The 24621-nt window shown below is 40.2% G+C and overlaps 1 protein-coding gene and 1 long non-coding RNA gene across 13 annotated transcripts in view; both read left to right on the top strand.

The window, feature by feature from the left end:
• The window catches only part of LOC140614148 (uncharacterized), a 159141-nt gene extending 136043 nt beyond the window's left edge, over positions 1-23098 (top strand). The window contains exons 1-4 of one of the 3 annotated variants that reach the window (XR_012015042.1): positions 12775-20991; positions 21489-21698; positions 21843-21975; positions 22081-23098. This is a non-coding gene — a long non-coding RNA (uncharacterized lncRNA). Of the gene's footprint in view, positions 1-12774; positions 21699-21842; positions 21976-22080 lie in introns of those variants that run through there. The other 2 variants (XR_012015041.1, XR_012015040.1) reach the window with 2 other exon arrangements.
• The window catches only part of RBMS3 (RNA binding motif single stranded interacting protein 3), a 1291910-nt gene that overhangs the window by 138124 nt on the left and 1129165 nt on the right, over positions 1-24621 (top strand). The window lies entirely within an intron of this gene.

Here is a 24621-nt window from a genome sequence, read left to right on the forward strand (position 1 = left end):
TGTTGCTAACAACAAAAAAGAAATGTTGGTATAGGAATATCTGAATAACCCAATATTTCCATTTTCCAATTTTGTTACCTACATAATATACTATTCCTTGAACCAGTTTTACTTATATGCTTATTTGTTGGGTGAATAAGTAAATGAATGAATAAACATGAGCATAAACATATTTTCATGTTCTAGTGGGAATGCCCCCTCCACTGACTGGAATTTTAACCTATTTATTGGTTTTAAGGGAATTCCCTATTTCTCAAACAGCCCTTGTGTTCTAACTGGTTGGAGTTCTTCTCTTCTGCCACCATACTTCCGTAAGTCTTTGTGGTTTTTTTTTTTTTTTAGGTATCTATTTTAATCTGCTTCATATTTAAGTAGTGTTAGTAGTCACCTAAAAAATGTCTTGTTCAGTGTAAAACAATTCACTTAGTGGTTTTTAGGCTTTTTTCTTTATGTTCCACAAAGCGGATCATAGGGCATTTAGAAGGTAGGATAGCATCAGAGTGATCATATAATTTACAGTCCAAACTGGACACTTTTGAGAGTGATGGGTGTGGTATTAGTAATTATGCTGGAACAATAGACACAGGCTAGGACCCTCCTGGGTAAACCAGGTGTATGGGTTCCTTAGGAAACATGAATAGTAATTCTCATTTAAAGAAGATTAAAACGTAAATGAGAGTTGTGCAGATGGCACTGGCACTGTATTCAGGTCTTTTCTGCTACCTAAGAATAAAGTAGACTTTAATGGATGTTGTGAATAAATAAATTGTTAGTATTCCTACTGGGGTTACATATGTAATGACAAGAAAATAAACATGTATGGTAAATTTTTGGATTGTTTAGGCTCCAATTCTTGCAGTTGAGAATAAAAATAAGTTATATGGTTTCTGCTGTATAGGTTTGTTTTGTGTACTGGTTGCATTCAGGAAATAATTGTTTATAGCTTAGTTTCATAGTGGTGTACATTATCTGTCTTCATTACTAGACTGTGAGCTTCTTAAAGCACAAATGTGTGTTATTTATATTTGTGTCCTTATAACTCCATACATTTGTATAGTCCAACACTGTGGGTTGTGGCATTGTGTAAAATTTTGCCAGACTTTTGCTAGTTCAATCTTTGTTTAATGAAGGCTCTGCTATAAAATTCTTGACTGGTGGAACTTTCCACTTAGAAGGAAGTTATTTTCAAAAGAAGCCATCCTATTTCTGAATTGCCATATTTATGGGAAAATATCCCTTTAACTTAAGTGAAACATACATCTTGTTATAATTATGACTTGATTTGACATATTTCTTGAACACTTGCTATCTACAGGGCATTGTGAGTCTACTTGCTAGTCCTCATTTGACCTTCTGAATCTACCCAGAATAAATCTAATTCCTTTCCTTTCATATAGTTGAAGTCTGCTATCATGGTCTCCTGAGTTTTCTCTTATCAAGTCTTAGCCTTACCAGGTTTTTAAATCCTTTCTCATATGAGTTACATTCCAAACTAATTGCTATTCTGCTCATCTTTTAAAGTATCCCATTTTGAAAGTTTCTGTTAAAAAGGAACACCCAGTTCAGAGCAAAATCTGTCAGGCGAGGTCTGAGTAATACTGAGTATGATAGTTTATTACCAAGATTGCCATATAGTTATGCAGATTTGTGTACTGTACAGTGGTGCCTGGCAAAAGTGGTATTGGGTGGCTAAGTTCTAGCCTTCACTCACCCACGGAGCCACATGTCCTGGTTCAGGACTGTGTCTTCATAAAGGACCACCATTTTCTTATTAGCATAAAGGCTTGGTATGGGCTTGCCAATACCAAGTCAGTTATGCTGACCCTTTCTCACCTTGCCCACCTTCTAAACTCTGTATATCTTTATAATATAGCCTAAGATTTCCTATGCTGTTTTGGAACATGCATTATTTGTGCATTATTTTGACCTTGTGGCTAATGAAAGTCCCTGGTTCTTATTTATATGAGCTTCTCTGTTAAGCCAGATTTCTGCTCGTGTGCCTGACATTGATATATGTCATTGAAAAGGATAAAAACTTTCTGTAACTTATACAGATTTTCTTCCACATTGACTTGAAGTCATTAATCAATGTTCTTTAGGAACTTTTTCTTTCAGCCAGTGATTAATCCATTTCACTCCTAGTCATTTCTTCATCTTCTTTAAAAGGATACCTTGAAACAGTCCAATCTTTTGATAAGCTTGTTATTTTATGTCCATGATATTTCCCTGAATCAACCAGGTTTGGCAATACTATCTGGGCAAACAAATACTAATTTTTGGTAATCGTTTCTTCTTTTGAAGCAGCCACAATTTATTTAATATACATATTAGAATTTAATTAAGGCTTGATATCAAGCTCACCAGTTTCTGAAGTTTTTCTTTCCTCATCACACATCCCCATTGCTTTAAAAAAAAAAATCAGGACATTCATTTCTTTCAGGATACCAGGCATCTCTCCTGTTCTTTTTAAATCTGAAGATGGGGGTCTGTGAAGATGGTTGCTCATGCACTTTGTCCACCTATCCCTCTTAATTTTCTGGAGCATCACAGCAACCAAAGTAAGAAGACTAGAGGACCCTTGAGGATGGGTCTGTGATTCCACTTCCCCAGATAATTCTGAGAGAGCAGGTGCAGAGCTTCCTTCTCATAGTCATTGGACAAGAGTCAAAGGATAAGTGACAGAGAAGGTGGTTTGCTTCACGATAAATATTGGGATTGTCAAATTGATAACTTCCAAGATTTTGCAAGGAACCTACATCTCTGTACTTGTTGCTTTTCCTCTTTGCAGGCTCCCAAATCCTGCTGACTCATTTCAACATATCGTTTTACTACATGGGTAAGCTGACTGGCTCACGGGGTTGACGTGCAAAAGAAAAAATGCCCCTTGAAATATAAGATAGTTGAGAGAAAAGGACTCATTCTCATATCTGAGGAGAGCTAGCTCATTCTTAGCTGGTCTGTTAGTGTAAAAGCCCTTTCTGTTCATTCATGGTTTCCCACTGCATGAGAAACTCCAATTGCTTAGTCTCTCTATTGGTTACTGAAGGAGTACTCAACAGTGACTAGAAAAACAAAATTTTACTCAGAGAGAAAGACTGAGTGGATTGTATCAGTCAGGGTGTACTAAACTTTGCTGCAATAACAAATGACTTCCAGAACTAAATCGCTTAAAATGAGATTAATTCTCACCCATGCTACATTTTCACTGAGGACTGGAGGGAAGGCTCTTTCTGTGGCATCGTTGTTCTTACCACAATGCTCAGGACAACAGAAATACCACTAACGAGGACAATGATTCGTGCTGGGACACAGAGAAAGGAATGTTAGGAAGCATACACTGGCCCATAGAGCTTCTGCTCTGAAGTCACGTAATACTTTTCTCATGGTTTAATGGCAAAAGCAAGTCACACTTCTTAAGGCAGGAAGTACAATCCCACTGTGTGCCTGGAAAGGGAGAGGTGAAGTGTGCCTCATAGTCATTGGACAAGAGTCAAAGGATAAGTGACAAATAAACCAGTTGAAAGATTTTCTTATTGATATAAAAATAATGGAATTGACAGATGCAAACTTTACCAAAAAAGCCAGATTTTTTAAGAGAGAAAATCAGAATCCCCAAATTCTACAATTAAAAAAATGCTTTGAAAACCTAAAAATTCAGATAATTTGAAAGTAGAATAGTCTTTTCTGAAGACTGGATTAGATTCCTAGAAGAACAGTCATAACACAAAGCAAAAATATAAAGAAATGAAGATACTCAGTAAAAAATTTAAGAGGCATAGAAGGCAGTTCCAAGACACTTGACTTCCAAAAAAAAAAGAAGAAATCTAGGAGGGAAGAAACGAGCAGATGGAAGAACAATAGTAATATAAAAAGAAGAAGGAGAAGGAGAAGTTTCTAAAGATAAAAAAGACTTGAAATTTCTATTTAAAAAATAGAATCCAGGTCCAGGCTAGTTTCATTGAAGAATAAAGTATGCATGTGTATATATATTACATATGTGTATATACATACACATGCATATATCTACACATATTTGTACACATGCATAAATATACATGTACATGTAAATATACCCACGATACATATGGATATGTGTACACTGGAGTTATAAATACATAAGGGTGTGTGTGTGTTTGTGTGTGTATGTAGGAAATACATGGTATATATTTATAATCTATATTTTCTAGAAATTTTAGAAGGACAAGTAAACAAATTTTTCAGAGCTTCCAGAGGGAAGAAATTCCTTAGTAGGGAAAGAATCAGACCAGCACTTGCCAGCAACCATTGAAGCCAGAAGTCAGCAGGATGTCTAGAGGCTATTGATAAAGAGGAGTGGTGTCAGGAATCTCCTCAGAGATTTCACTCACCAATCAGGGAAAAGACAGAAATCGTCAGACCTGCACAGCCTCAGACTGTAATCTGTTCTTGTGCTATATCTGTGAAAGTGCCTGATGAATTAATATAACCAAATGAAAATTGAACCAGAATAGGTGATTCAAGACAGGGGACAATAGTGATGAACAATAAATTTCACAGTAGATGGTTAAATATTTATTTATCAAAATATCTCTATAAAGGTGCTATTTTTTTTTTTTTTTTTTTTTGCCCACTTTATAAATGAGAAAATAGAGACTTGGAGAGAGCAGACTGACACTCAAATGACAGAGCTGGGATTCAGCAGAAGCAGTTCTAGTACAGAGCCCATGCTGTTAATACTTACCCATATGGTGCCTCGGTGTCAGTCTATTCAGGCTGCTCTACCAAAGTACCACAGACTAGGTGGCTTTTAAACAACAGAAATTTAGGGCAGCCCAGTTGGCTCAGCGGTTTAGTGCAGCCTTCAGCCTAGGGTGTGGTCCTGGAGACCCGGGATCGAGTCCCACGTCGGGCTCCCTGCATGGAGCCTGCTTCTCCCTCTGCCTGTGTCTCTGCCCCTCTTTATCTCTCTGTGTGTGTTTCTCATGAATAAATAAATAAAATCTAAAAAAAAAAAATTAAAAAAAAACCCCAGAAATTTATTTCTCATAGATCTGGAGGCTGGAAATCTGATATCAAGGTGGCTGCACAGGCAGGTGAGAGCCCCCTTCCAAGTGGCAGAATTTTCATTATATCCCCATTTGGCAGAAGAGGCAAGGGAGCTCTCCTGAGCCTCTTTTATAAGGACATCAATCTTATTCGTGAGAACTCTGCCCTGGTAACCTAATCACCTCCCCAAAACCCAGCCTCCTCATGCCATCATATTAGGCATTAAGATTTAAAAATATGAATTTGTGTTTTTTAATCTCCTTTTTAAATTTTTTAAATTTTAATTCAATTTAGTTAGCATCTAGTGTATTATGAGTTTCAGGAGTAGAATTTAGTGATTCATCAGTTGCATATAACACTCAGTGCTCATTACATCAAGTGCCCTCCTTTAATGCCCATCACCCAATTATCCCTCCCCTGAACCCACCTCCCCTCCAGCAACCCTGTTTATTTCCTGTAGTTAAGAGTCTCTTATGGCTTGTCTCCCTATTTTCATCTTATTTTATTTTTCCTTCTCTTCCCCTATGTTCATCTGTTTTGTTTCTTAAATTCCACATATGAGTGAAGACATATGGATTTGTCTTTTTCTGATTTATTTCACTTAGCATAACACCTTTTAGTTCCATTCATGTTGTTGCAAATGGCAACATCTTCTGGCAGCATCTTCTTTATTCACTCATCAGTACGTGGACATTTGGGCCCCCTCCATGGTTTGGCTATTGTCGATAATGCTGCTCTACACATCCGGGTATGTATATTGGCTATTGTGGACATTGCTCAATGCTATAAACATTGGGGTGCAGGTGCCCCTTAAAATCACTATGTTTGTATCCTTTAGTAGTGCAATTGATGGGTTATGGGATAGTTTTTTTTTTTTTAACTCCATACTGTTTGGATGAGATGATACAGACATTCAGACCATAGCGCTTGGGCAGAGTGGAACTGTTTGAGTAAAACCAGAAAACTAAGAATTACCAAGGAAAGAGAGCGAATTTGTCAACAAAAGATGTTTGAAAAAAATATACCAAATACGCAGCCTAAAAATAAAAAATAAATCAGGAAAAACATTCATTAACACATGACAGAAGTTTATATAGAGGTAATATGACCAGACAAAATGACATAAAAAATAAAGAACTAAATTTTAAAAATGGGCAAAGTCTATAAACAGTCCATTTATAGAGAAAGGACTTCTTTTTTTTTAAATTTTTATTTATTTATGATAGTTACAGAGAGAGAGGGAGGCAGAGACATAGGCAGAGGGAGAAGCAGGCTCCATGCACCGGGAGCCCGACGTGGGATTCCATCCCGGGTCTCCAGGATCGCGCCCTGGGCCAAAGGCAGGCGCCAAAACGCTGCACCACCCAGGGATCCCAGGACTTCTTTTTTTTTGAGAAAAGACTTCTAATAACTTATAAATTGCCAATAACTTTAAAAATATTTGTCACCAAAAAAATATTTGTCACCTCATTTGTAGTCTAGATATCATAAATTAAAACTACATTGGAGCGAAAATTTTCCACCTATTGGATTAGCTACAATTAAAAGCATTTACCATATAACTCATGGGACTTTGTCATATGTATACTTTCATATGCTTATGGTCACAGTATAAATTTATACATTAGGGAAAAAATGTGGTAGCATTTGTGAAAATGAAAAGTATACACACCCAAGAAACCCATTGGGTAACAGTTCCGTAGCAGCCGCAGCATATTACATTAAGACATCAGTATACAGGTAAATGTTTGATCACTGGCTCTCAAGAAAAAGGAGATGAGGGAGGGAAGAAAGGAGAGGAAAGGAAGAAAGAAAATCTCTCCTTTGTAGCAACTGCCACTTTCCATGGTGTAAATACTCCCACCTTGGCCAACTTCAAGCTAGTAATGTGCAGGGTTAGGAAAAGATGCACACAGTTGTATGGGTATGCTCATAAGACATGTGTACCAGAACCCAGTTATAACATTACTATGATCTCTTAACTTTGTCTTCTGTAATCTCTCTGTATTATTAGAATTGTTTACAAAAAAACACATTAAATACTTCTGTGGTTTTTGACATTCCTATAAAAAATTTTTTTAAAAGTGTTTACTTCATCAAGTCTTCTACAGTTACCCCATAAAGTCTCTCAGTATTTTCTCATATGATTTATTGGGTTCTGGAGTCTCAAACTCTGTCAAGTGCTCCATTACTATTTTCTCATCATCTATTAGACATTGTAAAGAAATCTGACAGCTCTCTTAATAAAATGAATCTTCAAAACTCCAAGGTTGGCAAAGGAGTGAGAGATAACTTCATTGCTAACTTTGCAGTATCTGTGTGTGATTGTATTAAGGGAGCAGTCATATTTCCCTTCAATTTTAATGTCACCAGAGTATAAGTTTCATGGAGGCAGAGACCATGTTTGTCTTATTCTCCAGAGTTTCCAAAGGGTAGCCCAATTCTTGGCATTTGAGAGTTAATAAATAACCAGCTGGTAAATAAACACATATTCTCTTTGCCATCCTTGGCCCTTTTTGTTTGAAAACTATTCTAATAGAGAAAACAGCAAAAGAGTTGAGCTCCTTCTCTGCTATGAACATTAATTACACTACTGTTAGCCAAACCATCTCTACCCATTTTCCTTTTTGGCTTGAGTTTAAAAGAAAGAGAAGAAAAAGGTGCTCATGTTTCTTTATATTTTTCTTTAAAAACCTTTGCTTCTTTCTCTGCTTTAGCCTGACCATTTGTCATTTAATAAACCCTTTAAAAAGATAAGCTTATCCTAGAGCTTTCTCTGCAGCCATTTGGTTAGTATTATCATTTAAAAATCTATTCCTGTTATGTTTATTTGGATCTTTATGATAGAATTATTGGAATTTCTCCCTTTAATAATCTCTTACCTCATTTGAACCATCTTCCTTTTTAATTTCTCAAGCAATGGTGTCATGGTTCTCTTTGCTTTGGTCTGATGGGCCAAGAACTTATGGTTTCTCAGCATCCTCAGCCTACTGGCCATGGGTGTCACTAGCTATTGGACTTTACTTGTCTTTGTTCCTTACCTCAAAAGCCCTTGGGCTGCAGTATATGGGACAGACATTTCACTGTTTCTTCTCAGTTTAATGATGTAGGGAATGTTTGCCAAATGCCTACTGCATGTCTGGGTCAGTGTTGTCTATTTTATTATAAGCTCCTAGGAAAAACAAATGTCAAGCTGTCTAATATAGTGCAGTTCCTTTGGGCACTAAAGTGCTGTGTGTATTTGTGTGTGGTGTATGTGTGTAAAGAAAATATTTTATTTACATGTTTTTAAAGGAAAAGGTCTGCAATAGGTTGGTATTTAGATAATAATTCCAAGTCCTCTAAAAATAGTGTAATATCTGTAAGCTGAGTATGAGTGAGCCAATCAGCAGGTATGGAGGGTTATGGAATAAACCTCAAAGTAATATAGAGTGACTCCTTAATATCATTATAGAAGGTAGAAATTAACTGTAAAGTGTTTACGAACTATTTCATACCTCTCAGCTGCCTGTTGTATCCTTTTTGCAAAGTCCGTGAAGAGATAAGGAACCAGGACACTTAGAAAGGGAAAGAGGGGATATTCTGTGTTAAGTAGTCCAGCAGAGAAGAAAAATGCATTTTTCTGTTCATTTCAGTGCTAGAGAAATTGAAAACTTAAATATGAGGGAAGGCCACATGGAGTCTAGGCATAATGCTGGAGGATAAATGATTTTGAGCAAAGAACCTGCCCATCACACAGAGCAAGGTGGGGGGGGGGGGTGACAAGGAACTCAGGATAGCATAAGACCTCATCAAGTTTGTATTTATGATCATGTTTAGATTTAGTGACTAATAATGATGTAAAGTTTGTAAATGTGGCATCTCATTTTACTTAGGTGTTTAAATTTCTTTTGCTATTGTACTGTATATTGTTTGACTAAATATAAGGAAAGGTAATTGTTTTAATAAACAAGTCTATTTTGTGTGTGTGGGTGGGGGGAACTTTACCTAAGTGGAATGATGATACTATTTATATCTCTATTTCAGTCTGTGAAACTAAGGCACTACCCCTCCACTGGCAACTGAATATCTGAATTGTATACAGTGTTTAGGAAGAAATAAATAGCCTCATTCTATAAAGCCATGCCTATAAAATGACAGTAAACTTCATTGCAATTAGCTCTTATACTCTGATTAGAAACATATAAACCTGCCAAAGAATCTTTATCTTAAAATCTGTGGCCTAACCATTTCCATCTCCATCATCTGAGCTCAGGGGACAAAGCTTCAGTCTCCAAGGAATCTGGGATTATTCATTGAATTACTGTCTTCCTTACCTGCAAAAATGGACATTCTCTTTGTCCCTTGCCAGATTCCCAAGGGGACATGAAGAATGAAGTCTTTAAAGCTCTGCAGAATATATATAAATAATTGTTTTAATTGAACACTCTTCTTGGGCAGACAAATAGGTCCTATGATTTGACAGGTTCCTTTTCATCTCCATTACCTATGATGGAAATGCATAAATCCTGTTCTAACCAGCTCATATGTTAATATCTTCAACAGGATCCTGATAGATCTGCCAACCTCCTAGATGGATGTGATTTCTAACCAGCTTCACATTCCAGCTGTGTAACAAACTAGAAGGGCAAAGCAGATCCAATTTGGGCTTTTCACTTTGCTAAGCATAGTAATGAATTCATCTCCACTTTCTCCTGTGAGAGCACCGAGAAGAATTTGAAGTGTATTAAAATGATGACCAAACACGAATTTGAGACATAATTCAATTACACAAGTTATTACAAGGACACCTACTAAGTGCAGGACATTCTACTAAGTGTTCACTAGGAGAAATGCTTCCAAATGTCAATGACACTCAGTCCCTTCTCTCAAGAAACTTAAAATATAGTCAAGGAGATAAAGGGATGCATACTTAATACTAGTAAAAGCAAACTGTGATGAGCCAGAGCATATTACTAAGAGGAGATTAACTCTGATAGAATCAGGCATAAGTAGATGGAAAAGATGATTGGAAGCAAGCCTTGAGGAGTATGAAATTTATTTACTGTTGCTATTTCTGCTGTTTCAGCACTACGGTCCTACCTAGATAGAGGTAAAAATGGCTACCCAACAATGCTGTTTTTTGAATGAATGGGCCTGAATGCGTTGGCCCCCAGTTCTTCATCTTTAAACAGGAGAGAAGCTTGGTAAATATGAGAGAAGCTGAAGGAAAGAACTCTGTGAGAGAAGGACCAAAACTCCCTATGGGTCTTCCAAGAGTGTGCTTAAACGGTGATGCTGTGTGTGCTTCACATAGACTTTCTGAATAGACTCATCTCATTGTGGTGGTCGTGGAGCGTAGGTGGGACCTTGAGAAAGAAGGGCCGATTTTAGAGCCTAAAGTCCTGATGGAAGACAGTGTGTGAAGAATAGATTATGAAAATGGGAGTGGGATCAATGAGAGAAAATAGGCAATGAAGAAATTTTAACAAACAGGGCCATATTTTCAGGCCTACGTTGAAAGGGAACTTGATGTTTTGAGAACTGTCAGTTCTGTTGATTCTTTATAATACTGTCTCTTACCTTGGATTCCAAACATTTTATGCAGTTTACTTTCATATAAGATAGCACTGGATTCCTGAGTGTTTTACCTTGACAGTGTTGATATTCTTAAGCCCTGTTTACCCAAACAGCGGCTTGGGATAATTTTGTTTGTCTACCTAAATAGAATAACATTTTTTTCCTGCAGACATCAAACATATTACTGTTTGTGATCATAAGGACTGTCAGTTTCAAGACTATCTTGGGAAAAGAGAGCAAAATTCAGATTTTTATATTATTAATCAGAATGCAGGTCACTTCGTACAGTAGAGTTTTTTCTTCTTAAGAAAATTAGTTGATCCTTTGGATTTTATATAATAAAGGCTTTTTTTTTCCTTGCCCCTTCTCCCTTTGTCAATAAATTAAAACTCCATCATATCAACTTCATCAATCATTAACAAAAACAAAAATAACATCAGCCTATTGTTTTTATTGACTATATTGGTGAAATTAATACAGAGACTGAGTACTTTGTGAGCTAAGAGTTTAGTGGAAACCAGAGCTTCATGGAAGAGTTTGCTGGTCAGGGGTCAGGAAACCTGTTTCTTGATTTTGACTTTGCTACATACTTGCAGAGACTTAACTAGTGGTTCTCTGTGGGTCACTGTGTCCATGTTGGTAAAATTTAGGGTTTTAAAGCTTGCTTCATGGTTACAAATAATAACAACAACAAATGCTATTGAGCACTTACTCTATCAGACACTGTGCTAAGCCCTCAGTTTGTACTATCCCACATAATTCAAATGACAGCTGCTTTTGAGGTAAAATCATTATTATCCTGTATTTTCAGTTGAGGGAATTGAAGGTAAAGTGTGTCATGGTCTAACATACTGCGCATTGCGCTGAGTGCTTTTCATGTAGTGTAGCCTGTTGTGATGTGATCCTCTCAGCAGCCTTACATTCTAGCTCTCTCTGTCAGAGAAACCCTGGGAATTTGGCAACTTACAAGCCAAATCTGGCCCATCGATGTGTCTTATTTGCCTGTATGGTAATTAAAAAAAAATTATAGTTGCCAACATTTTAATGTCAGCAAGATTCCTATAAATAATCTAGATTTCTGGCTTCTTTTGAAAAATGGAAAGATCTGGCATCCCTAGGCCGTAATCCTTCCATGGCAAATGAACACTGGAAGTGAATGGTGTGCTTTCAAGTTTCACACAGTGCCCACCCAGCCTTTTTCCTTTGTCTGTGTTACCTCCAAAGCTTTTGTGTTCATAAGAGTTTTTGACTTCTGCATTAAAGATTTCTACTTCTCCAAAACCAAGGAATTTAAAGGTTTGTTGGATAGCACAGGAAGTTGGTGATCCTACTTGGCTTCTTGCTCATGATAGCCAGTGAAAGTCATAGTGGTGTTGTTTCTCTTTTGCAGGGCTTTTACGGACAGCATTTCTTCAGCATAAGTGACATTTCAAAATCATTTCAAAATCAGCAAGGCAAGCTGAATCGTAATTGGCTCTGTCACCATTTGGGTTTGATGCTGGCACCTCATGTGTTTGCCCTGGTTGAATAATCTGTTTGCATCTGAGTAGACCACACACAGACGAATGTGAACTCTGTTTATATTCATTTCCTGCCTGGGAACTTGGTTCCTCTGGGTCACGGCTTTGGAACGATTGATAGATTGGAAATTTACTGGTATAGACGTGGGTAGAAAAACTCACTTAAACCCATTTTGGAAGCTGACCTTCATAACCTTATTTGAGCTCCAGTGAAAGGGACATTCTCATTGATAGCTCCAGTGGATTAGAGCAAATGCAAGGAGCCTGATGTCTGAATATGAGATGTTCAATGTAATCAAGAGTTTTAGTGTTTGCATTTTATAGATGAGGTACTCGAAACCCAGAATTGTCTAAAGTTACATTAGTTGGGGAAGTACCCATTACATATCACCAGCACCTCTCACTAATGAGTAGAATTCTCTCTTATTTCCTCGATGTCTCTCAGGCAAGTCCACAAGCTCCATTTCTAGAATTCCCAAGGCCAAGGAAAGACCAATGTACCCTCTCTGTTCCCATTTCCGGGGAGCAGCAGTCTACAGGGAACCAAGGGGGAAGGGATTAAGTTTAGGAGACTGAAAGCTCCTGAGTGTGCTTTGTGCCTTGGACTGGGGCAGCCACAAGGGCTTCCTGGGACCTCTTTCCCCATTGTGATGAGAAAAAAAAGAGAAGGCCCCCAGGAGACTCATTGGCACCATCTTTATCTGGGACACTTGTCTGGGACCTACCTAAACCCATGGAAGCCTGGGAATTCCTGATCCAAGTTGGGCAGCTACAAGGTATTTCCTGTGACAGTGAGCTCCAGAACTTTTTATTAGAAAAGATAGGCACTTTAACTCAATCCTCAGCACTGTACTAGGTATTTTGAGACCACAAAAGGAACATGAATGAAAAACAGCTTCGGCCTTCAGGGAGTTCATACCACAGGTCGAGGACATGTATAAAGATGTTCAAATAGGAGCTTCTAGGCCTCTTTGAGGCTCTGAGCATCAATGTCATAAAAACACTTTATGATAAATAATCTCTTTTCTTTTCCTGACCCTTAACAGCCAGAAACTGTCAAGGACAAATGCAGTTTTGGGGTAAAGGAAAGGAATTGCTATAACTCTAAGGTGGGGAGATATTGAACTATCATGGACTTACAGGAGAGAGTAGGCAGGATGAGAATTGACCTCAAATAAACTACCCTTTAATTTTTGGAGACATTAGACATTAATAAGGCAAACATGGGGCCATGTTTAATCTTATAACTTGCTACAGGTTAAAAAGCCAGTGATGAATGCAAAGTTGAGCACAATTTGGGATAGTATGGAATATTTTATAACATGACTCCTAAAAAAGTGCTGAAGTCTTTTGTGTGGGTAAAATCATTGGCAACCTAGGATATAATTTTCTTTCTGTAATGGCACTCAGGCATGCAAGAAACCCAGGGAGTCAGTAAGCCTAATGGAAATGTGTTCCCTTTTTCTCTTCTGCCATGGTTCTCTTTCAGTAGACCTGGAGCTTTGAAGGTGACTGTAATTAAACATTCGTTCTATTGGCTTGTACTACTCATGTGTGAGAAAATGGAGTAGTGAATTTTTCCCATAAACAATGTGCAGAATTCATCTGAACGGACCAGATCATTTAGATCTTCACTCTGAGACTTGATAGCTCTGGCTGTTGTATCTATGTATCATTCAAATGATTATTTGTTTCCTGAGTGAGTTAATCTGGCTGACAGTTCATTTCTGTATAGATAGGGGTAGAAGTTAGAGGAAGATTAAGAAAGTACATCATGTGTGCCTTCATATTTGGTGCTTAGAAATCTCTAGTTGTCATTGTGATTCCTTTCCATGCCCTTCTTGATTCTGACTTCTTTTTGGCCATTGTGACAGCATTTTATTATTCTGTTTGCCATTCATTTCTGGATGAATTACCCATTGCTCTGTCCACTTGTCATTGTGGCTTCTTCAAGTTCCCATGTGATGGGGGTGGAGTGAGCAAACAAACCAGTCTAGGCTGTGTAAAGGGCTGGGCTTTCTATTGAAATAAGAATTATTCTTAGAAAGCTGCTGGAGAATTCAGTTTCCTCAATCAGCATTTATGTAAAGCCATATGTTGGTGTGATTTTCCCAGATAAAGCCTTAGAAATGTTCTTTTAGAATCCCCTAACTGGTAGATAGCTCCATTTTGTGGGCAGGCCTGTCCTATGTACCAGGAGCTGTGCAGAGCCTCTGGGATATTGAGTGCATGAGGTTTCCACCGGCCATTCACTCTTGAGGCACTAGATTCAACCAGAAAGGATTGAAAAGATATTGCAGGGAAGTCTCTTAGCAGCCAAATTGGGGATATGGAGTGATCTGTTTAATCAATACCTTATTTGGATTGTCAGCTGTAAAAGGCTTAGAAAATAATGCAACAGAATACTCAGTTCTGAAATAACACTGTCATTTCACCTTTCTTTTATTCAGAAGGTCCCTTAGAATCTTTGTATCCTGAGCAAGCCAGTTAATAAAGATTTGAGGTCTAGGATGTCTGATAAACTAGATTTTTTTATTCTGGTTGGGAAAGGAAATAGATAAATGGAAAGGGCATAAAGTCCTTCTGGCCCAGGAGAGGGATGAGAGGTAGGGGCATTTGTAGTTAGAGGTACTAATTTTTATTGCTGTGTGCCTCTGCTAATTGTCCCCTAAGCCATCATTTTTGGAGTGTAAGATGGGTCAAGTAGGGCTTCCTCTTTATCTGTTTTGGTCCCTCACCTATTAGCACCCAGTTCTGTGATCAATTTTGAGGTGCTTAATCAGAAGGCCCAGCCTTTTCAGCAAAGGCCCAGAATTTTCGGAAAAGATTTCCTGGAGATGGACCTGATATTGCTCTGTCTAGCTTATCTAGCTCATTTTGCCTCTGGCTGGACTCTCACTCAGAAACAGGCTAAGAGAACATATCTGACAATGCAGCATCTCTCATCCTATGTGGCTGGAGGGCTTAGCACGTGCCACATGACTCTGGTGTCCTGACTTGATGCCCTGTCTCAGTGCCAGCTTCCATTCCGGGTTTCCAGGCTCATCCTTCATAGGGTTGAAAATAGTGTCACAGTTTCCTTCTCTTAGGAGCTATCTCACCTTTGACAAGCCCATGGGACAAACGGACCTGACCTCTGTGGCCTCTTGTCTGTCAGCCCTGATTGAATATTCACTCTGTGGAGCATCATGCCAGGCACTGTGGAAAATTATAGAAGGAGGAGGCGATGCACTCCTGGCCTTTGAACATCTTATCAACTTAGCGGGGGGACAGAACCAGCACAAAGCAAAATACAGGAAAATTCAAATGTCAGCCAGACACATATTGTTCATTATTTATAAATCCAATTAAAGAAGCCTAGGAACACATATTTATGTTCACATATTAATATGTACATAAAATTAAAGCATTTGCTAAAATGCTTTGAATTAACAGGAATTGGAAAAAGACCATTTTCTGCTGCCTAATAAGTTTTGGTTCTCCAGGAATGACCTCGAGATAAGGATTTAAGAGCAAATAGTTTTTTTGAGAAGTTTTGGAAACACCACCAAGAGGGAAAGGAAAGGAAGATAAGAGCTATAAAGGCAGCCAACAAAGGATGTGTTCCTGAGCCAGCTATGGATGATGATGGACACTTAGGCTTAAGTCCTATGGGGAGCTTTTGGGGAACAGCCAAGACACACACCCTATCATTATCATCTGGACTGTCAGCCTCTGGTTGAGGACTCCTCTCAGGACCAGTAACCGCACATTCCTGGCCTGCCATGCCCAGAGAGATAGTTTTTGGAGAACACTCTCATGCAAAGAGATGCAGCTAATGGCAGCTGGAGGTTGGCCTTGGAAAGGCCTGAAGAATACAGAGTAGGGGGGAGATATTGATAGCTTCTGCTACATTTATAGATAATGGAAGCAATGGCTTGGACCGGAAAGGAGAGAGAGGTTTTGAACACTGAGAAGAAAACACTGTCTATGAAGGCCTGGATTAATAGTGGGTGATGTTGAAGCCAGACCCATAGGCTTTCTTATATGAGTTCCTCAATAGAGTATGGTTCACCTGACATTGGGAAGAAGGTACCAGCTGAAGCATGTTGAGATGGAAGGCGGTTTGGAGCCTGAGGATCCAGGTTGTAATGGCTGCTCTACCAAGTTAGGACACCCGGTGTTCTAGTAGGCATATGTTGGCTATGGTTGATGTTGGGCTAGCAGGTAGGTTAGCCACACTGTGGATTATAGACAGTCACTTTATCTGTGGCATGAAGACCTGATTCTTCCATAGGGATCATTCCAGAAGAATGGAAGCTGCATGTGATTGGAGAACAATATGTGCTTCTTCAGCTCACTTAGGTTGAAGAGGCAGGCGGTGACCAATAAGCAGTGGGGATTTCATCCCAAGTCTCCTGCTATGTTTATAAAGGATAAGACTGGCAGCATTGTCAGGGAAGTGGTCAGTATCTCTAAAGTGAATGGTTCTAATACAGTACAGTCTCCTCTTCTGTTTTATTTATGTTCACATATTAACCATTGCTTTGCATTGGTTTGCATTGTATTGTCTTGTGTGTGTGTACCTTCTCTAGAGAGCTGGCAGATGGGGGCAGTGAAACCTGTCAAAGGCTGCAGCGTTGCAGAGGGCTCTCGTTCATCTGACATAGTTGTTGATGCATTGCCACAGAAGGTCTGCATCCCAGGCTTTAGCAAATGCCCCTGCTGCGACTCTCATGTGTTGATCTTTGTTAATGGAAATGTCCATGTGTTTTACCTGATTTTTAGCTGCCCTGGCAGATGTGCCCAGGAATGAGCTCCCAGAGATTGCACCTCAGGGGTTAATTACTCTCTGATACATCAAATTATGTTATTTGATGTGCTCTATTCCTTTTTTGCTATCCTGTGTTTACATGCTAAGCAGAGGAGATCTAGAATAGAAGTGCCAGGATATGTTAATAATTTATTGATAACTTTTATGTGGGGAAAATAAAAGTAAGACATGTTCATATATTCTTATATACACAGTAACATAGATTGTCCATGGAAGAGGGAGAGGAATAGTGTATCAGGTTGGGTCTGGTCAGAAGACAGAAGCTAAACAAGTTATTTAACAGGAAGATTTACTATGAAGACTTTTGTAGGGGAGGAAAAAGTTTTCCTCGACTCGTCAGAGTCCCTGCCTCTGTCTGAAAAGCAAGCTGACAAAGACAGATTAATAGGAGAAAAGAATATAGATTTATTTAATATAAATGTTATGTGACATGGAGCCTTCACAAAGAAATGAAGACCCACAACAGTGGTTAGAGCTGTGAATTTCTCAGAAAGGCAGGATGAAGAGTGAGCAGTGGTGGGGGGATATGAGAGGTCAAAGACTAGGGGGTAATCATAGTAACCTGGGGGAAACTAAGCAAGGCTCCTTGATAAAATTCTTCTAGGTGTCCCTTTGTCTTTAGAGATGAGGGTGCTCCTTTTCTCCGGGGATAGAGAGGACACCTCTCACAGGAGGGCTCGGTGACCTGTTTCAGGGAAGAAGAGAGACAGGAGACAGAGAAGAGAGTGACCTTACCACTTCTGCTGTTCTCTCAGATTTCAGTTTACAATATTCAGGATGCCAACGTGGCACGTTTTGGGATGGCATTTCTTGAACCTCATCACTTGTTAGCCAGATGTTAAATAATCCAACAGGGGTCACAGAGTGCAGGAAGCAGCTGGACCTCTAGGGCTGGGGGAACAAAGGAAAGAAGTTAGGGTAATGAAAACTTAGATACTTAGATGATAGGCCCTGCAGATGGAGAACCCAGACTTCTGAGGAGGGAACACTAGCTGGCTGTGCTGGTATCTCTGAAGGGGGCTGGAAATAGAAACTGCAAAGTGGAGTCAGCTGCTCTGACTGGAACCAGTTGCTATTGCCACTGTGAAGAGTTCTCGCTGGAGCCATGTGACAGAATAGGAATCTCATAGGAGCCAGTTCCCTCTCCTCCTGCTACGGGCAGACCTAACAGGGAGCCTGCGGCCCAGGAGAGATGTGCTTTGCAGGGCCCCAGCACTATGAAGCAGGGTGGGTTTGGAGGCGAAACACAGTTCAGTTAAAAACCAACCCAGAGAGAGAACATAAATGTATGTATACACACAAAAGAGAAAAGAGAGAGTTCATGTGCATTTGAGTGAGCTAGCAAGAACAAGAATGTAGCCAAGAGCTGCCTGGGATAAGGAGTGTTGCTACTGGGTTATGGAAATAATCATAATAATAGCCTGCACATAAGAACTTGGTGCAGAATAACATTAAGGATCATTATTTAACATGGGTTGAGGTGGTGATTAAGTTCTAAAGTCAGGGCATTAGGGAAAAATCACATATAAACACTAGAATCATGCACTAAGACCCTGAGAGCCTGTTGAAATGAGAAAGCATCTGTATTTCCCATCTTGTGCTCGACTTGTGACAAACACATGTATACTGAGTGGAATGCAGGTGGAACACCTCTCCCCTGCCCCACTGATACTACTTTCTTCTGCTCTCTCACTGAGCATGGAGAGAAGAATTTTTCTTAAAGATTTTATTATTCATTAGAGACACACACACAGAGAGGCAGAGACACAGACAGAGGGGGAAGTAGGCTCCCCTTGATCTCAGGACCCTGGGATCAGGCCTTGAGCCGAAGGCACACACTCAACCACTGAGCTAGCCAGGCATCCTGAGAGAGGAATTCTTATAAGTTATGTGTGTATGTGTGCTACAACTTCCCCTTAAATTATACCAAGTATGTGCTAAGCACTCTCCATATGCTGTTTTACTTGCTGATCACATTGACCCTAGAAGTGGTATTATGCCTCCTTAACTAAAAAGAGATCAGATGCCCAGGAACATTGACTAATGTGCTGTGGGCACAGCCAGTGAATGAAAGAACCTGCATTTCCAACCCAAGTGTATCTTGCTCCAATCCTATGCTCTGTAATGAGCAAAGCCCTATTTCCCCCTCTGAAGGTTCTGCCCTGACTTTATGTCTAGGGCAAATCAAGTCCTCTCTAACATCAAAACAGGGGGCCTCTGCAAGGTCTTCAAGGTATAGTAGACCTGCAGTGTCAGTACAGCAGTATGCTTACAATTAAATTAAGTAGCATTAAGTAAAATTTAAAAGTCAGTTCCTCATTGACACATGAGTCAGTACCAAGTAGAAAAATTTCAAGAGCTCAGGAGCTACATATGGCTCATGACTACCATATTAGCACACAACATCTCCCTTCTCACAGAAAGTGCTACAGTACATCCATAGTGAGTGGGAGTGTGATTCTTAACCTCGTTAACAGGCCCAGCTCTGCATCTTACTGGTTGTGCATCCACAGGCAGTTTCCTTAACCTCCCTGGGCCTTATTTGCCAAATCTGTAAAATAGAAATAGTCAGGGCAGCTCCTCACAGGGTTCAGATGAACGTTAAGTAAGACACTGTAAATTTCTTAGTTTGGTACCTCACACATCACAAGTTCTCAGCATGTGTTACCTATGGGGAGAAAGGGTTTCCTAGCTCTAACATTATGTGATTTTCTGAAAGTTCTACTTTCAGAAACGTCGCCATTCCCCCCCCCCTTTTTAAAGATTTTATTTATTTATTCATTAGAGACACAGAGATAGGCAGAGACATAGGTAGAGGGAGAAGCAGGCTCCATGCAGGAAGCCTGATGTGGAACTCGATCCCAGAACTCCAGGATCACGACCTGAGCCGAAGGCAGACACACAACCTCTGAGCCACCCAGGCGTCCCCCTATTTACCTTTTATTATCATTTGATGAAGAGAGGAAGAAGTTTGAAGCAAGGGAAGGAATATCTTGATAATTGATACTTGGCATGCTTTATTGAGTCAGGAAATCCTACATTAACTCACAGAACATTGTATTAAATATTCTATTTAATATACATTCCTTTAACCCATACTATGTACCAGGTTTTGATCTAAGAACATAACATACACTCTCTCACTGAATCCTCCAAATGGGCCTATATTGTAGCTCTTCCCTACACTCATTTTTAGTACCCTCCACATTTTACCACTTTTCTGGGTAAGTCCTGCAGGAGTTGGAAAGAGGAAGATTCTACCCTTATGAAGAGAGTAGAGAAACTAATAACTGCCAACGGTATATTATCTCAGGCTAGATATTTTGTGTGTATCATCTAATAATAATAATATTATTATTAGATTATTATTAATAATAATAATGCAACAGCCCTATGAGGTGGGTTATACTTTCCTCATTTTATAGATGTTGAAATAAACTAAAGAAGTAAATAAACTAGCCCAGCATCACACCACTAGTTCAGGGTGAGACTAGGAATCTAATCCAGGCCTAATTTCAAACCCCATATATTTTTCTCAGCATCTTGATATATATGGATAGGGAAGATAATATTTTTGCATGTTCAAGTATAATACAAGTATAATACAATATATTGTATTTTATAATACAATAAAAGAACATAGATAAATTGCCACGGGAGTTAAGAGGAAGAGGGATTACTCCTAGTCAAGAGGTCATGACTGTCCTCTTTGAAGAGGTAGCATCCAAAATCGAGCTTGAAAGTTGGTAATGTGGGCAGATAGTATGGGGGAAGAAGATTCCAGGCAGAGGGAAGAGCACAAGGACAGATTATGACAGGATGAGGATACCATGAATAGTTTGCAGAGAGGGGTTTGGGGTGGAGTTTTGCCTGGGTTGGAGGGACTCTCTGGTCACCAGCATTCTTAGATTTGCCAGTGCGTGGTTATAGTAAAAAGTAGAGTAACTCTTAATTTCATTATTGATTTTAAGTCCTCTACAAGACAGTGCACCCTCTTTATCATGTGTGCTGAGAGCAGAGCACTCCCACCAGCACCTACCCTTTGGTATGACACTGGCAGCTGGGTGGGTTTGGGTAAGTTCTCCTCTCTTTACCTTTCCTGGTAGTACTGTAAGTTCTTGTGATTCTCAGCCTGTGTTCTTCACTGGTGGGCAGCCTACCCGGTGTTCCAAGGAGGTAGATTCTCTGAAGGACAGAGGGGTAGCCCTGGACTTCCCATGAGTTTTGGGAAAGGGGGATCACAGGTGGAACCAGGGGTCTGGCATGCTTCAGTTCTGGAATTCTCCTGACCCAGGTATAGAAACTTTAGGATCTGGATGATGCTGTAGATTCAACGAGCAAGGCTAGATTAAACCTAAGGGTCTGGACCATGGGCTTGGAGGAATCTTCTATCACTGGGTAGGAAATTGAGAGTTTGAAGTTTAAGACTGAAATCACTAACGAGAAGCCTGGGTGGTTATTGATACCCCTCCCACCCCACCTCCACCCTTTCCTTCACCACCACCCTGGGGCAAAGAAAGATGGAGAACCTCCTGCTAATTTTCAACTGCACTTTGCTCTCTGTTATGTAGTATTTCAGTGACAGGATCTACTCAGGAGAATTGGGGCAAGGCTGGCTGAGGTTCTCAAGGAGCTGAATTTTGGGTTCAGGTGCCTGCGTGGCAGTGGAATGATGCTTCCTGACCTTTCAGACTTTGAGACCTCTGGGCGGTCTTAGACTTCACCTGGAGCCTCCTGTCCAGGATGCGACCACCTAGGGAAATTCCAGGGAAAGGTGGCAGGTAGAGTATCCTTTCTGAGTTTTATTCTCTCTCATTCTCCCTTCACTCCTTTCCATGTGTCCGTGTTACTCTGTTGTGTCTCCTTCTCCTCAAAATTCATAGACCAGTGATGCAGGGGTATTTATTTTATGTTCTTGTCAACAGAGATATCATGGACTGAAAGGTGATGGGTACCCCAATGAGTTCACTACAAGATCTCAAAGATTCCAAGCCATTGGCTGCTCCAAAGCATAAAGCCACCCTTCTGGAGAGGCGGCAGGAAGGAAGCCTGGAGGAGGTGAGGAAACATCACTCTTCCCTCTGCCCTTGGCTCCATCGGCCTTGAGCTGTCAGATGGTTGGGCCCAGGCCTGATGGGCTGTTTCCCGTGTGTCCTTCCACAGGCTCCGCTGTTGGCCAGAGGAAGACCACCTTCTCAGGTGTCTGGGGGAACCGCTGAAGGACAGTGAGGGAGATGTCGCTGGTCCCCAGGACAGAAACACAGCAGCTGGAACCAAGAAGCACTCAGAGTGGGACTCGAGCCCAGCACCCCTTCAGACTGAAGCTCTCTGAGATACATGTGCTTCCTGATTGGACTGTTTTTGCTTTTCCATCACCTGCATAACACAGTTCTGGATACTTTGGAATGGTTGGCTTTCTTTCCTTTTTTATCCTTCCCCCACCTCTACCCCCACCCCTGTCTTGTCTTTTTCTTCTCTTGGCCCTGAGAACTGTAAGAAGAGAATTGCTTTGGAAAGTATAATTCTGTTGCTGAAATTTGCCTTGTTTATGAACAAATTCTTTCCCTGAGGATTTTCTGAATTGCAATCCCAGGTTACTTGGTAAATGGGGCTGCATGATTTGATTTGTGTAGTACTGATCCTTAGATTAAAAATACATTTTCTTTCTTTCTTTTTTCCCCCCAAGTTTTGGATCCAGGTAATGGCCCGAGTCACATTTGCTTAGCTACTGAAGCGATCTCAATGTGGTATCGCTTGGAGTTGAAACATAATCAAACATACATTATACCTGGGGCTCTTGCATGCTATTTGATATATATGTTACACTACAAAGAAACACAAACCTTGTAGGTTGAAATTTAATTCCTGTCTGATCCTATAGTTAGAATGGTGAGAAATCACAAAATATCAAAAGTGGCTTCAAATACCCTGAATGTAAGCTAACCAACAATAAATGGACAGTTTGGAAATGCCATTTTCCAAGGCAAAGCAGGAATTGGAGATCAACTGACCTCATCAACAGGGTTGCTTAGGTCTGTCTGTGGATCTGCTCAATTTGGAGGAATCCAAGAACAAGGTCTCCTTCTGTGTTTGGGTTGACGGAAATTGTGGCGTCTCTGACTTAATGCTCTGTAACTGTGCCTGCCTTGCAATAAAACACCTTTGGTTGACTCAGCAACAAGGTCTCTGTCAATTTCTTGCAACACTGTGTCCTCAGTGCTTTGTAAGAAAGTCCAGGGTAGACCTTTGAGTGGTTGACCTGTCAGAGATCGAGCCGGACGCAGTGTTACTGCTCTTTCAGTAGTGTCTCCAGAGCCATCTGTTGTCTCCATGTGGGGTCTGTGTGTGTGTGGTCAACTTCCCTTCTTCATATTCTGGTCAACTCTAGACCTCTCTAGTCATGGCACAGCCTAGTTAGGCCAGTGTGCTGCCATCTCATTCTGGAGCCCCCATTTATTTCTCTGAGGCTCCAGAACAAGCTGCACACTCTTAATACTTCAAATTACACACACACACACACACACACACACACACACACTCTATGGGAATGTTGATCTTTCCTGTAGTTATGGTTGTAAGCACCTATAAAAGGACATCACATGGTTGACACCTTACATGTTGTAAACATACTGGGATATGGCAGGACTCAGTAAATGGCGATTATTTTATTTGTTAGAGAATTGAAAGAACACTGTAAGTCCTTACGGTTGACCAGATAGTTGACTGAGAACACTGAGTAGCCTTTGGGTCACATCTTGGGTCTCTTTGCTTAAAGTCATTAGAAAAAGAGGTGATAGAAGTCAAGAGAACAGAATCTGCAGCTTGCTACCTTGACCATGTAGTCAAGTACCTTGATTCCTCCCTCAGTGGAATACGGCAGGTGTTTTACATCCTTCACAGGGATGACACTCTGGCTTTTATGGAAAGTGAAATTTACCACACTCATAGATGTATAAGAGACCATCTTTCCTGCTTGTTTTCACCATGAAGCCCATTCATCCAAGGGCAGGTGAGTTTCTCTATATACTGACAGAGACGTCTCCTTCATTGTGGAGGAAAGAATTCGACTCGTCTCAGGTCTCATCAGACCGTGTCTGCCATGTCAGTAGAAAGCACTTTTGAAAAAGCCCCTACTGTCTCCAGTACCACACCTGAGATTTCCAGATGGCCAAAATATGAAGCAAAGGCATGAGCTAAGATGATTAGGGTGGCAAAGAAGGTAGTTCTCTGGTTGCCGTGGTATGTATTATAGTCCCACAGATATCCCTGGACTTCAAGCCATGCATAGTAGAAAGAACATTTTCTACTTTCTACCTTGAAGTCATTAAAACGATAATAATAACACAGAAGCAGGTCATAATTATTAAGTATTTATTTCCTGCTGGCCACTGGGCAAAGCACTTTGCAAGTAACTGCTCATTTAATCATCACAACAACCATATGAGGTAGGTCCTCTGAACTCCCATAACCTGGATGAGAAACTGAGGCATGAAATCACTGTGTAAGTAGGTCAAGTTCCCCAGTTGGTGAGTCATAGCTGCAATGCCCCAGTTTTGCCTGATTGCAAAACTTCGGCACTTTACCACTTTGGTCAGCTGCTTCCTCATCTTGGTCCTGGTGTCTGTCTGCTTTTCTGGCTTCTTACTGTGAACCTTACCTTCGGAACCATATCATCCTTACTTGTAACTTAGGGCCATGAATTAT

The sequence above is a fragment of the Canis lupus genome, chromosome 22, assembly GCF_048164855.1.
Source record: "Canis lupus baileyi chromosome 22, mCanLup2.hap1, whole genome shotgun sequence".
NCBI lineage: Eukaryota > Metazoa > Chordata > Mammalia > Carnivora > Canidae > Canis > Canis lupus.